The sequence below is a fragment of the Fukomys damarensis genome, unplaced genomic scaffold, assembly GCF_012274545.1.
Source record: "Fukomys damarensis isolate Sample0158 unplaced genomic scaffold, DMR_v1.0_HiC HiC_scaffold_5, whole genome shotgun sequence".
Lineage (NCBI taxonomy): Eukaryota > Metazoa > Chordata > Mammalia > Rodentia > Bathyergidae > Fukomys > Fukomys damarensis.
The window spans coordinates 71,019,165-71,033,406 of record NW_022900917.1 but is presented as its reverse complement, the minus strand read 5'-3'; the positions used below and the strand labels follow the sequence as shown (position 1 = coordinate 71,033,406).

Below are 14,242 nucleotides of genomic sequence, written 5' to 3'. Positions count from 1 at the left end.
GGCCCTCCAGGTGTGCAGGCACCAGACTCTGTGCATGGGACTACACTGCCCAGGACAGGGATCTCAGTACAAGGACCTAGCTCAGGTGGGAACACCTGGATGCAAGGTCTGTGTGGTGAGCACAACCCCCAGGTCCTCCCCCTAGTATGCACACCTGCTCCTAATAGGTGTGATGACCACACAGGCCCCTCTCTGCTATTCTCCATGGTTCCGGAATCTGAGCAGCATGCAGCTGACCCAGGAAAGCCAGGGCACCTGTCCACACTTGGACTTCACATCCCAAGGTTCTGGGGGTGGGAATGGCCGATGGCTTTGTGGCCCAGATGGCCCTATCGCATGTGTCAACCTTTCCCTTTTCAGTCGTGTCTGAGGGCCGGGTCTGACACTACTCATGTGTTTCCTTCACCATAATGACCACGCAGTGAGAGTGTAGGAGAATTCATGCTGTGCCCTTTGAAACAGTTATAAATTCCAACACAATCTACAAGACAATGGCAGGAAACAAGCAAGTGTCCATTGGGATCCAGCCACAGAAGATGAAGTCTGGCCACCAGCTGCATGCTGGACATCTGTCCTTAATAAAGCATAAGGCCATCACATTTCTCAAGGGGATACAGCAAGTCCCCAACTTACAAACTTTCACTGATAAAAATGGGCCTTGTGTTATGAACATTTGTACAGCAAGCAAATCGCAGAAGTAGCTTGTGTGCCTGCCAGACACTGTCTCCCTTGTGCTGTTGTGCTGCTCTGTGCCTACTGCACAGTGTGTGCAAAAGTGCAGTGGCACAGCGCTCAGTCAGAGCCCAGGGTATCCCAGAGCAAGAGGAAAAGCAGGGTGAGGTGGAGGGGAAAGCTGGGAAGTGCAAAGCAATGTACACTGTGCAATTATGCCAGGTGTGTAAGACTCATCCTGTGGGACTTACACATGAAACTGCCATAACATTGAATCCAACCTCTGACTGTTCTCCCAGAACAGAACTCATCTTTAAGTCCCGGACTTACTGTGATTAACTACAGGACCACAGGAATGGCGCCCTGTGGCCACGTGCACCAATGTGGGGTTACTTATGCGCCGTTTGTGAAAATCCCGTGGGATTTCAGGTGAATTTTGGATTCCATCCATTTCTTTTTCAGAATTATTTAGATCTTTCTGATCAGTAAGCATCCCTATCTTACAGTGTCAAAGGCTAGAGCTGGCAGGCTGTGGCCTTCAGTCCAAATCTGGTCACCATATGCTCCTGTCTGGCCTGTGAGCTAAGCACACAGATAATACGCTAAGTAACTATATTATATTTGGGGAAAAATCAAAAGATGAATTGTATTTTGTGACATGGGAAAAGTATGTGAAATTCAAATTTCAGTGTGCAAATATTAAAGTTTTACTGGTGTGGAGCTGTGCACATTCGTTACGCATCTTCTGTGGCTACTTCTGCTCTACAGTGACGGGGTTGAGTAGCTGCCATAGACACTGTGTGGTTGGCAAAGTCTAGATACTCATGCTCTGTCTCCTTGCAGAGAAGACAGGCCGAGCCTCACTTAAAGGCACCACCTGCTTTAGTGGCGTCTCCGTGGACAAGTGTGACAGTTCTGCTGATACTTGATCGTGACATACAGTCTGCCCTTCTGATTTGTGGACTTGCTATGTGCAAATCTCCCTGCTGGTGAAAAGTGATGTGTAACCCTCAGATAAAAAAAGTCGTGGTGATTTCAAAGTCATCTGTGTTCATTTGAAGAGTGGTGAAAATTATGAGTCATCAACGTGCATATTCCTAGTTGAAGTTAAGCAAGCAAGATGACAGTGTTTATTGTTTGGGGACTTACACTTTAAATAAGGATTCCTTCCATGGTCTATTCAGTAACTGTTATGGTTTATATCTAGATGTCTGCCAAAAGCCTCCTGCACTCATAGGTGGGGCTTTTCAGAGGTGGCTGGACCTAGGGTGTGTGATACTGGGATGAAGGGTGTGTGGTACTGAATTAGTCCACAGATTGGATTAGCACAGTTCTGGGTGTGGATGACAGAAAGTCCAACACAGGTATGGGTGGCACAAACCAACAGGTCAGTAGCCTGGAAAGAATATAAAGGGAAAAATGGGAGGCAGGTAGGCTGCTTCTTCTGCCGGCTCTGTCATGAACTGTTTCTCCTCTGCCTGTCCCTCTGCCATGCTGCCCTGCCTTGGAGCCAGCCGACTATGCACGGCAACCTCTAAAGCTGTGAGCTAATAAACCTTTCCTTCCTTAACTTGTAGGTGTCCTGCATTTTGTCCCAGGAACAAAAAAGTAACCAAGACGGAAACACTAGTTTTTTGGTCTTTTGTTAGGGAGCATGCTACCTTATATAGTTCCCAAGTGTTGTGGAAGTGCAGTCTAGGACTCCTAAAACACAAGAAGGCTGTGCTGTGCCTTCCAGCGAAAACACAAGTGAGAGAAGCTTTGCTCAGGTCTAAATTATATTGCCCCTGGCCATGAGTTCAATGTTCCAGAGTCAACAATACACATTAAGGCAGGTTTCTTTAAAAAGACACACACATAAAACAAGGTTAAACACTGACAGGTTAACAGAAATGTTGTGGCCAGAGATTCAAGGGAACGGAACTCTATTATTTCTCCTGAGGCAATGATTTCACATTGATTAATTCAGTGTTTGCAGCAACTATATGACCTAACTATGGGAAATACTGAGAAGCAACTGTTTGTGCTTTTGTAATCTATCCTATCACCCAGCGCTGGACAAACGGTGAGTTCCTTGGCGACACAGACTGTGACTTGTTCTTATCTGGGCCTACAACACCCACAAGAGCGTTGGGAAGAAAGCATGTCCCTCCTTCATGAACTGCACTGCCTGAGAGAGTGCCAGGCAGGCCACAGCTCTGCTCTCCCCACCCAGTGTCCACTGCTCAGCCTCTGAAGCACTTGTTCACCATTGCCTCAGGAACCTCTTCCAGAGAATGGGAGTCAGCAAGCGAAAGCAAATCACCACCTGGCTCTTGGCCCCTAGATAGCAGTGCAAATGCTATTATTATTTGGGGAAACTTCCAAAGGAGAGGCCCTTTTATTTATTCTTCAGAAGATTTTCACTATACCTGAACTCATTACCAAAAGCCCCTTCTCATACACTGAACCACAGCCCTCCTGTAGATTCCACTAGGTTCTTGGGAGAAACATTTTCAGAGAAGACAAGCAGCCATACAACCTGGAAGGAGACATCAAAAAGTTGTCATTAATCAACAAGTTTTGGAAAGCACGATGACATGCCCAGTAAGGAAGGCTATCTCACTAATTCCATTCCAAACCGTCAAACATGGCATCAATCGGTTTACAAATTAGCTTGTAAAGAAAAATATACAGACACAAAAAGTTAATAACCTTGTAATGTGAAGCTATATTAGGAAAGAGTGTAGGCCGGGCATGATGGTGCACACACCTGTAATCCCAGCACTCGGGAGGCTGAGGCAGGAGGATCTCTGTGAGTTCAAGACCAGCCTGGGCTACACAGTGAGTTCCAGAGCAGTCTGAACTACACAGTGAGACCCTGTCTCAAAAAAAAAGCAAAGAGTGTAAGAAAAAAATGTACAAATAATGAAAGGCCATTTTATAGAAAAACCACAACTTCTTTATCCAGTTTCCAACGGATGGGCAAATAGGTTGTTTCCAAGATTTAGCAATTAGAAACTGTGCCGCTATAAACATGGGTGCACATATTTCTCTGTGATATGATTCTTTTAGTTTTTCTATAAAATGGAATATTACTCAGCCATAAAGAGCGAGAGAATAGATTCATTCATAGGAAAATGGATACATATTGAAGATATACTCCTAAGTGAAATAAATAAGTCACACATGTGTAAATACCAAATAGTTTCCCTGGTGTGAATATTCTGCAACAATGCATAAGATTCTAATAAGATTACTGATATTTAGAAATTTGAAGACAGGCGCTAAAGGTGTAGGGAAGGTGTGATACGTAGGGGAAGAACAAAAAGGGAAAAGAAAAAAATGTGAGAGAATGAAAAGATGAAAATAAAGTGTTTGTAGATGGGGAGGGGAGGAGGGGGTGAAGGGAGGGCAGAGGTAAGGGGAAAAAATGAGAATCAAGACTTGCCATGTAAAGGTACATGATCCCAACAATGAATGTAACTGTACTGTATCCCTAAAATGTACCAATAAACTCAATAAAATTTAAAAAAAAAAAAAAAAAGGCCAGTTCATGGAACATGCCCTAGGGTACATTTATACCCCACCCTCACTTGTTATACAGCACAAAAGCAAACTTTATGGCCAAGAATGGCTGCTATCCTGTCCTAAGCGCTTTAAGGGAGTATTCCTGGCCCGTGAAGGAACTAGAAACCACTTCCCAGGCAAATCATTTAGAAGGTGTATGAACAACTACTACTGACAGGTTTATAACCCAGAAAAAATTGGGGAAAAAATCCTTCACATATACACCTTACCAAGACTAAATTAAGAAGAAACAGAAACCATGAGTAGATGAAAAATCAACAACAAGACTGAATTCATAACAAAAAGTCTCCTATCAAGAAAAAGCACAGGACCAGACAGCTTCACTACTGAGTTATACCAATGAATTATACCATTTAAACCGTATCAATTCTTCTTAAATTATTCTGGAAATTTGAAGAGGAAAGAATACTTCCAAATCCATTCTGCGAGGCTAGAATCACCTTGATACAAAAACAGACACAGACACAACAAAGAAAGGCCAGTATCTTAATGAACACAGATGCAAAAGTAGTCAACAAAATACTAGCAAAGGGAGTGCAACAGCACATTAAAAAGATTATTCAACATGACCAAGTGGGATTCATCTTAGGCATGCAAGAAAGTTTCAATAAATATGATAATCACATTAGCAGAATGAAGGACAAAAACCATATTGTCATCTCAGGAGATGGACAAAAGGCATTTGATACAATCTAACATCTTTTCATGATAAAGACTTTAAACAAATTAGGCACAGGAGTGTAAGTCAGCACCATGCATAATAAGGGCCACATATAATAAATCAACAACCAATTTAATACTGAATGGGGAAAAGCTGAAGGCTTTCTCTCTAAGATTGGTAAAAAGACAAGTATTCAACTTTCAGCGTTTTTTTCAATGTATTATTGAGAGTTGTCACAAGAGAAAAGAATAAAGATCATCTAGAGCTGGAGATGAAGTTCAGTTCAGTGGTAGAGTGCACACTTAACATGCTAACATGTGGAAGGCTCTGAGTTCAATCCCCAGCACCGCCACAAAAACACAAGCCACAGAAACAAAAACAAAAAAGGAAAACAAAGAAATGGCATCCAGATTAGAAAGGGAAAAGTCAAATTGTCATTGTTTGCATATGACATGATTATACATAGAAAATCCTTCAAACACTCCACTTAAAAATAATTAGAACAAGGGCCAGGGATTTAGCTCAGCGGTTCGGTGGCCTGCCTTGCAAGCACAAGGACCTGAGTTCAATCCCTGGTACCAAAAAAACAAACAAACAAACAATAACAAAAATAATTAGAACTAATAAATTCAGTAGCTTCAGGATACAAAAATCAACATTAAAAAGTAGGTTTTTCAGACAAATTGTCTGAAATAGAATTTTAAAATCAACCTCATTCACAACAGCTACAAAAATATTTCTATATAAATTTAAACAAAATTGTGAAAGATCTCTACAATAAAAATGATAACACATTGATGAAAGAAACTCAAAAATAGACAAATGGGATTGCATCAAACTAAAATGTTACAGCACAGCAAAAGACTCTTCAGAATGAGAGGGCAGCCAGCCTGCACAATGGAGAAGAGTATTAGTGATGTAAAATCTACCAGTAAAATGGAAAGGTAGCCCATGTGTGTGATGGAAGAGTCAATGTTGTTGAAATGTCCACACTACCCGAAGCAATTTACAGATCCACTATAACCCCTCTGCATATATCAAGGACGTTCTTCACAGAGCTTGCAAAAACAATACTAAAATTTGTACGGAAGCAAAACAAAACAGAATCACCTGAATAGCCAAACCTATATCAAGCAGAAAGAACAAGCATGGGGTATTATGCTACATAACTTCAAAATATACTGCAAAGCTATCTTAATCAAAATAGCATGGTATGAACATAAAAGCACCCACACAGACCAACAGAACAGAGCAGAAAATGTAGAACTAACCATCCATTTACAGTCAACTGATTTTTTACCAAGGTGCTAAGATTACACTGGAAAAAGACAGTTTTTTCAACAAATAGTGCTCGGAAAATTGTATAGCAACATGAAGAACAATGCAACTGGATCCCTATATCTCACCAGTTACAAAATCAATACAAAATGGAGTTAAGACTTAAGTTTAAAATATGGAACTATCAAACTGTTAGAAGAAAACATAGCCATATAGAAAAAAGACTGAGGCTTCTCCAAAACCAGTTAAAAACAGAACCACCATATGACCCAGCAATCCCAATACTGGGAAAATTTCCAGGGGAAATGGACCAGACACTGGAGAGACACTGCACTCTCGTGTCTGCTGCAGCACTGTCCCCAGTAGCTAAGAAAAGGAAACAACCTAAGTGGCCACTGAATGAGGAATAGACAAATAAAATGCAGCAGTGGAATACTATTCAGCCATTAAAAACAAGACAATACTGTCACTTGCAACATGACGGAGAGAAATAAAGGTTACATAAAGTAAAATATGCCAGGAACAGACAAATACTACTTGATCACACTCAGCTAAAAAGGGCAGTGTTACAGAAGGTAAGAGTCAAGTGCTTACTGCTAGAGGCTGGGGAGGGTAGGCGCAAGGAGGAAGAGGGAGAGGCTGGTTGGTACATACCATGTTAGTTACCTAAGTGTGAGAAGTTCTGGAGCACTGCCACACAGCGTGGTAACTACAGACAATCACAATGCCCTGTGTGTTTGAAAGGTAAAAGACAAGATTTTGAATGTTTGCAATGTAAAGCAATGACAAGCAGGAGATGGCTATGCTTACTCCAACTCCAACATCACAGAACACACATACACATACCAAACAGAACACGCTACCTGTGAATAGGTACCCTTTTCATGTTCTCATGTACATGTAAGTCAAAACAAATGTTTCTAAAAGAAATGGGCAGGTCTTTTCTTGACCTCTGCAAGCAGGATGGACATCAAGGTCCCAGGGAAGCAGAACAGCAGGGAAGCCCCTCAAGTCTCTGACCTTCCCAACATACCCGCTGCCACCACACTACGAGCCTAAGTGCTCAGGGTGTCCCAAAGAGGGGTCAGCCAAAGTGCTCTAGCAATGGCCAAGTTGCATCTGTTGCTAGCTGCCCTCTCCGAGTTCCCAGCTCCTGGTCAGTAGAGCCCACTTCTTAACTCCATTCTCGGTGGACATATGGTGGTGAGTATCACTTCCCATTGCTCTGAAATGGGCCACAAAGCCATCCTCCCCCCGGCCTCCCACCTCCTCCTCTGTGCCTTCTTTGTTCAGTTCATTATCAGCACCACCAACGGCCAGACATGGTTAGGTTTTTTCACAAAAGCCTAAGAACTTATCAGAAATAACTATTTGATTTGACAGGGAGGCCAGATGTGCAGACAGGGACATTTCAGAACCCTTCACTTCCTGGCTCAAAATTAGTCACCTTTTAGCAATAGTGAGAGTGTCAGGATGTCACAAAATGATGACCTTCCAGGACAGCTCTAATGAGCAGTAATTGTCTCAGAGGATTCTGGGACATGAGCATTGACTGAGAGCTCCACAATAACTGGCTAACCTCTTGTTTGGAGAAAAGGACAAATTCCTGGAGAAGAGCTACTCTGCGTCTCATTGTGATCTGCTATGTCAGGCAGAGACCCCGAAACTGAGAGACACAGCACCTCACATCAAAAAGCCAGGAGGCAGTGAGAGACGCGGCCACCTCTGCAGAAGGCATCTATGTGTCCAAAGCCATGAAGACTTGCATTCCCATTCCTCACCGGGCCTCGTACCACAGCAGCTGTGACAGTCTAAATCTACCTTCAGCTGCATGGCCACATTTTCCAGAAGGCTGTAAAGACTTCTGCAAAGGTCTGTCCATCCTTGGAACTCTAGCATTTAAGTCTCACGAGGCACTGCTTAAAATGGATTGGCTCAGTGAATGAATGAATGAATGATGCTTGTAATTCAGAAATGAAAGAATCACATTTCCTAACCCCAAGGTAATGACTATAGCTAAATGCTTAGGGCTGACAGGTAAGTAAATATAGAGCCCTAACTAGCCAAGTCCTGAGCTAATGCTCATAACAGCCTTACAAGGAAACTAATGCAATTATCTCCATTTTAGATGAGGAGATGAAATAAAAGCAGAGAGAGGTGCAGGGAAGCCGTCTTCTCTGGACCAAGTGCCATGTTACAGGGAACACAGCAGGCAGAGGCAGCAACCCTGCCAGAACTGGACTCATCCCACAGGAGTGAACTGTTAAGCAAATGGTCCTGCTAGATCTCCCCACCCTTCACACTGAACACAATGCCTGGCCCAGGGCAGATGTGAGATGAGAACAGCTTATAAAACAAGTGAGAAGCAGGGCTCCTCCCATGTCTGCCCGAATCATCACAGGAGACTGACCAGTACCTGCTGGAGGCAGCCACTTGCCTTTCTGCTGCCAAAGGCCCACCCACCCATAGCTTGGGAGAGCCATCCGTGGTCCTGGAGCCAGAGCAGTCAAGGCCACTTATGACACTGCTGTCACGGAGGGAAGAAGAGACCAGCCTGGGCTTCTCAAATAACTCACCACTGAAGTCCCAGGTCTTAGGGCAGATTAAATCTTTAAAACTGAAGCTGATGGCTACACAGCTGGCCACCATGCAGCCAGTGTTAGGAGAGGCCCTGAGAATGCAGCCTCAGCATTCAGGGAAGGTGAGAGCAGATTCGGAGATTTTTTTATGGCTTGTAAGACCAAAGCACCATGGAGCTCCAACGGGAGGCAGAAGTACTTCCCAAAACTGGACTCCCATGGCCACTAGGACAACTGCTCCACAGTAAAAGCCACTGCCCTGGAGGCAGGAATCCGAGGCAGCCATGGTTCGAAGTGGGGAACAAGTCTGGTGAAGCTTGTCCTGGAATGATGAAAAGCAGTTGCTAGGGCCCCGCTCAGCAAAACTGACTTCTGTTTGGGGGTTCTTCTCAGTTTACTCAACACTTCGCAAAAGATTCCTGCTGTACAGTCGTGGAAATCCTGATCTATCAGCCGACTTTTCTGAAATCATGTCTGTTGAGCTATGATTCCTACTGAAATGTTACCTATGTCAGAATCCTATCAAAAAAAAAAAAAAAAATGCGGCAGGGTCTCTCTCTTAAGTGGTGCAGACTGGGGTTGAACATGTAATCCTCCTGCCTCAGCCTACCAGAGTGCTGGGATTACAGGTGTGTACCGCTGGGACCAGCTGCTTTCCAACTCTTCCTGCATCAGAATCACCTAGCAAATAAAAAAAAAAAAAAAAAAAAAGAAAAAGATTGGGGTTAAAATGCCCAGCAGAAGACACTCAAATTCAAACAGCATTAGCATTCCATCCTAGAGACAATGCAGTATGCCCTTCTCAGGCACCAAAGACCGGGACAGTATAGTCACTTGCCTGCTTATGTTTAAATGGCACACACTCGCATGAGAATACACTATTCACACAACCACTGCTTTTACTGGATTTACCCAGTGGTAGGAGATTCTTCAATGAATTTCTCAGAGTATCATGTTGTACGCTTATTTTTTGTACACTTATTTTTAAAGACTCAGTTTTGAAAACTCAATAGAGTTCCGGTTCAAGGTATACTTGTAACATCTAGATGTCTTTAATATCTTCTGACCAAATAGAGTTTAGTTTAATGTATGCTTCCTCTACAGGCCATTTAACAGGGGTGGCTGGAAAGAGAGGGTGAAAAGGGACTATTAACCATTTTTTCTATGATGGTACCAGTGTTTTATGTAAGACGTATAGAATAAGCCCCTCTATGGAGCAAATATTTTCAAAAACAAAGCTAACTCCTGCGGAGCCAGCAGGAGGCCCCCAGGATCTCAGTGGGGAGGCAGCCTGGATGATTCCCAAGGAGGGGCAGCACCGGGTCCTGGGCCGAGGGAGTCAGGGAGAAAGCCCAGGCCACACCCAGGGTCACACAAAGAGGATGAAAAACATAGATAATCTTCAAGGTGCAAGAGAAGAATGGGTTTGTGAGGCTGGATCTGACAATCAACTGCTTAGTGAAAACTGACAAAGGGACTGTGAAAACCTTGCTGACAGCCTTTTGAAGAAGTTCAGAAGACTAGGGCCAAATGCTTATCCTCCACTGAGGAGAAGAAGCAGTGGATATAAGAATGAAACTATGGGAAATGGATTCACAGTCCACAGTGACTTTGACTTTACTCTGGTGATGCAAGTGAGCAGTTTCTGAACTCCCCGGAAAAGGGGGAATTGCCTTCAGAATTACAGAGAACTTTAGATAAAGAGGAGGGTGGATGTCAAAGCAGGAAGATCACTGTGAGTTTGAGGCCAGCTTGGACTATATAGTGAGTTCAGGGACAGCCAGAACTACATCGCGAGACCCTGTCTCAAACAGGAGAATCTTAGTATAATATAAATTAACAAAAATGTTCACAGCAATAGTTACTCAAACATCATTTTCAAAACAAAGATACATTGTTATGTGATGCTTTTTTGACTGTAGCCAAAACAATGTCTCATCACATTAGACATTATCATTTCCTTTAACACAGTTATTGGAAGATGGCTATTTTTACTGAGATGTTATTTCCTATCCTACTTTTTTCCTTACCTTTGGACCCCAAAACTGTTTCTGCTAAAAAATTAAAACAGATGCCTAATATGTTATATGCTGTGAGCCGTGTAATCTGGGTAATTCATGATTAGCTTAATGATGGGGCTGATACAAGGGTGATGAGTGTCAACGGTGGTTCAACCGCATGTTCATAATGTCCAGGAATACATAATTCTGCAGGAGAAACAGTTGGTCAGTGCTCAAAGCTTTCGAAAATTAAGCTAGGGCTTAAGTCTCTAAAAGAACAGTGGAATGAAAAGAGCATGTTAGCACCCCATTACACTTCTGGTTCCTGGCCAGTCCTGTCCACAGGAGCTCTCCAACCTCAGGAATGACAGAGAGGCACAAAAATGCAACACTGACCACCAGGCTATTGAAGACACCCACAGACTCCATGTTTACTGATACTGCTACCATCACAGTCACTGCTCAGGGTTCTGCCCCTGCAGTCACCACAGAAGGAACTGAAGACTGAAGCTACCATCTAGGAGCCCCAAGATTTGGGGGGCGGGGGTGAAGTGGCAGAAGCCATGACAGAAAGCAAGCCCTAAGAGGTTAAGGAAGGGCTTCAGAACCTGCCTCCCTGCTTTGGTTCCTGCACTGACAAACCATAAGTAGATCATCTCATGGCAGGGGTGACAGTGACTCAACACCGCATCAGCCAGGACACATAGTGAGTGCTCACTCAGGAGTTTCTCCTTCCCATCTCCAGGCAAGGAGTACCTGCCCCAGATGCAAACCTGTCTGTGGAATGAAGGAGTTTCACATGAACTACAAGCCCATGGCCACTACAGACTCCTGGGGGACCCGGAACATCTCACTCCTTAACTGGGTGGAGGCACCAAGCTCTACTCGTGAGTATGACGTCTGTCACTGCCCCTTTCTAATTTATGCTTCCGTGGGGAGACGGAAATGTGCGCAGTTGGGAAGGAAGCTCTTCCTCGGCCTCCCCAGGTGGGCAGTCGCCGGCTTCCCTAGGTAAAGGTAAGATGAGCTTGTAGTCTGTGGGCCACTCTGTGTCTGCAAGTCAGGCCTGCATGGAGCTGGACGTGGGAGAATGGTTAACAGACTGAAATCTGAGTCCCCCAGCAGGACGTGGAGAGAGAGGCAAGCCGGCAGGAACTGGGTGAGGGGCACTGGAGCTCCCTCACACAGCAGACAGAGCGCACCCACACACCCCACCCACCAGTGATTTCCACCACAACATACCAAAATGTAACAGCTCTCAGTACCTCACACCTTCCAATCACATTTCCCAGAAATGTCTGCTAACAGGAAACACAAACCTTTCTCAGAATGTCTCCTTGCGTGTGGATAAATACGCATCTGTCTATATTCTTGTCTTGTTTTTAAAGAAATGGGCCAGTGCTACACAAACAGTACTGCGACATGTCCCAATTAACAGATGACAGATAACATTTGCACTTGGCAAATATACATTTGTGACATTTAATTGTTTAACTTTTTCTTTTAGTTTCCATCTTGAGACAACCTTGCACTTACAAATTAAGAGTTCAAAAAACCCCACAGAATTCCTATACAGCTTTGTGAATCCTCAAATGTTGGTCTTTTATATTACCACAGTATAAATGTCTTGTGCTATCAGGAAATTAACTTTAGTGGAATACTACTGCTTAGTCATGAGATGCATTCAACTTTCATCAATAATGTCTTTTTCCAGAATGCAATCCAGAGTCACGTGTTGTGGAACTAGTCTTTGTAAATCTAGAATGTTCCTAAAGTCCTTACTTGTCTTCTAACAAGGTATTTGGTGCCATATTCCTCAGTTCAGGTTTATCTGATACCTTTTCCTCATTAAATCCAGGTAATACATGTGTACCACAGACGCCACGGCTGACTCCAGGGCTGGAATAGACTTGGTCGATGGTGAGACTTGGACAAAGCACAGGGCAGAATTCAAAAAGTGATGGAGAAATGTCAAAATCCAGACAATGGAACCAAACTTGAGGGGTACAATAGTGGCCGCATTTTATAAAAGCTAAGCAACAAAACAAGTATAGTCACATCATAACCAAAACAGTAGGAATCCAGGCATCCGCACTGATGAAAATAATGAATGTTTTCTAATGGAAAAGAAAGGAAAAGTCTTCCTTGCAGTAGAATTCTAACTGACAAATGCAGAGGTAGTGATGGACAAAGAAACTCATTTTTTGGCAAACAACAGAGAAATAACTGATTCAGGCCAAAACGGATATTAAAATTAGCTCAGTGAAATGCAATGAGAAATGTGACACGTATATGGTTCTAAAGTGTCTCCAACAAGACACTTACAGCGGGCAAAGTGAGAGCTGCTGGCAGAGCCCTGGCAGGGCTGCTCTTACCAATCCCAGGAGTGGAAGTCACCATGGGACACATCTGCCACAGGTGCCCACTGCTGCTGCAGGATGCTGAGCCCTGTGCCATGTTAGGACGTGGAGTGCACACCCACACTCCCCAGTGGACTCCCAGCAGGGAGCTGCAGGGCACTCTCTCTCTCTGAACACAAAGCCGTCTAAGCAGGCACGCCAGCAGCACACGGGACCACCCCACACCCTGCCAGCGCTGAGGCCAGCACAAGGAAGCCAGATGCAGTGGTGTTAGCACCTCGGCAGGAGCCGTGGGCCCAGCAGGAGTCAGGGGAACCAGGACACTGGCTGCGGCTGCGCACGGAGGGTTTTCTGGGGTTAACAGACACTGGCACCCAGGAGAAGCAGGACTCCCTTGTGTCGGCAGGCCACTTCCGAGGCCTACTGTTTGGAAATGACTCCAGAGCCTGCCCTTGGGCTGCCTCTGGGCACTCACGGCTCCTTGCAAGTTTAAACAGCACAAATGTAAAGCAAGGCTCCCAGTCCAACTTATTAATGATGATTATCAACCTTTGTGCTGAGCTGTATTTCTCAAGTTGGAAAATGGCATGACTGTCTTTACAGTAACAAAGTCGGAGCTCAGACAGGGAAATGACTTGGCCAAGGTGGGACAGCTGGAGGAGAGAGGTATCTGCAAGGCTACTGCAGAGTTAGCCTTGAGGGCAATCTGTCCTCAGTGTAGGCCTCTCGCCCTTGTTATTTTACTTTGGCCCTGCAGTTGGACGCCTGCTGGGCTGGTGGGACTTGAGGCCCCTGCACCCAGTGACCTTCGCTATGCTTCAGCTCCAGCCCCCAGAGTCAGCAGACTAGGCAGGGGACAGCAGGAGAGCAGGAGAAAACACTGAGGTGATAAAAGGTGAAGGCTGGCACCGGGCCAAGCCCTCCTTCTTTCCGCACCCAATGCACAACATTCAGTCTGGATCACCTCCTGTACACAGGCAGGCCCAACTGCACAGACCTGCTTCACAAACTACTCTAGGAGCCAGCTGGGCAGGGTCATGCATACCCAGAACCCCAGTACTCTGGAAGGCTGACGAGGAAGATTGAAAGTTCAAGTCCAGCCTGGGCAACGTTACACCTGGC

The 14,242-nt window shown here is 44.6% G+C and overlaps 1 long non-coding RNA gene across 1 annotated transcript in view; it reads right to left on the bottom strand.

The window, feature by feature from the left end:
• Positions 1 to 3,091: 3,091 nt before the first annotated feature.
• LOC117285023 overlaps positions 3,092 to 14,242 on the bottom strand; it is a 91,464-nt gene continuing 80,313 nt past the window's right edge. Inside the window, exon 4 of the long non-coding RNA XR_004516029.1 lies at positions 3,092 to 3,193. This is a non-coding gene — a long non-coding RNA (uncharacterized LOC117285023). The remainder of the gene's footprint in view (positions 3,194 to 14,242) is intronic.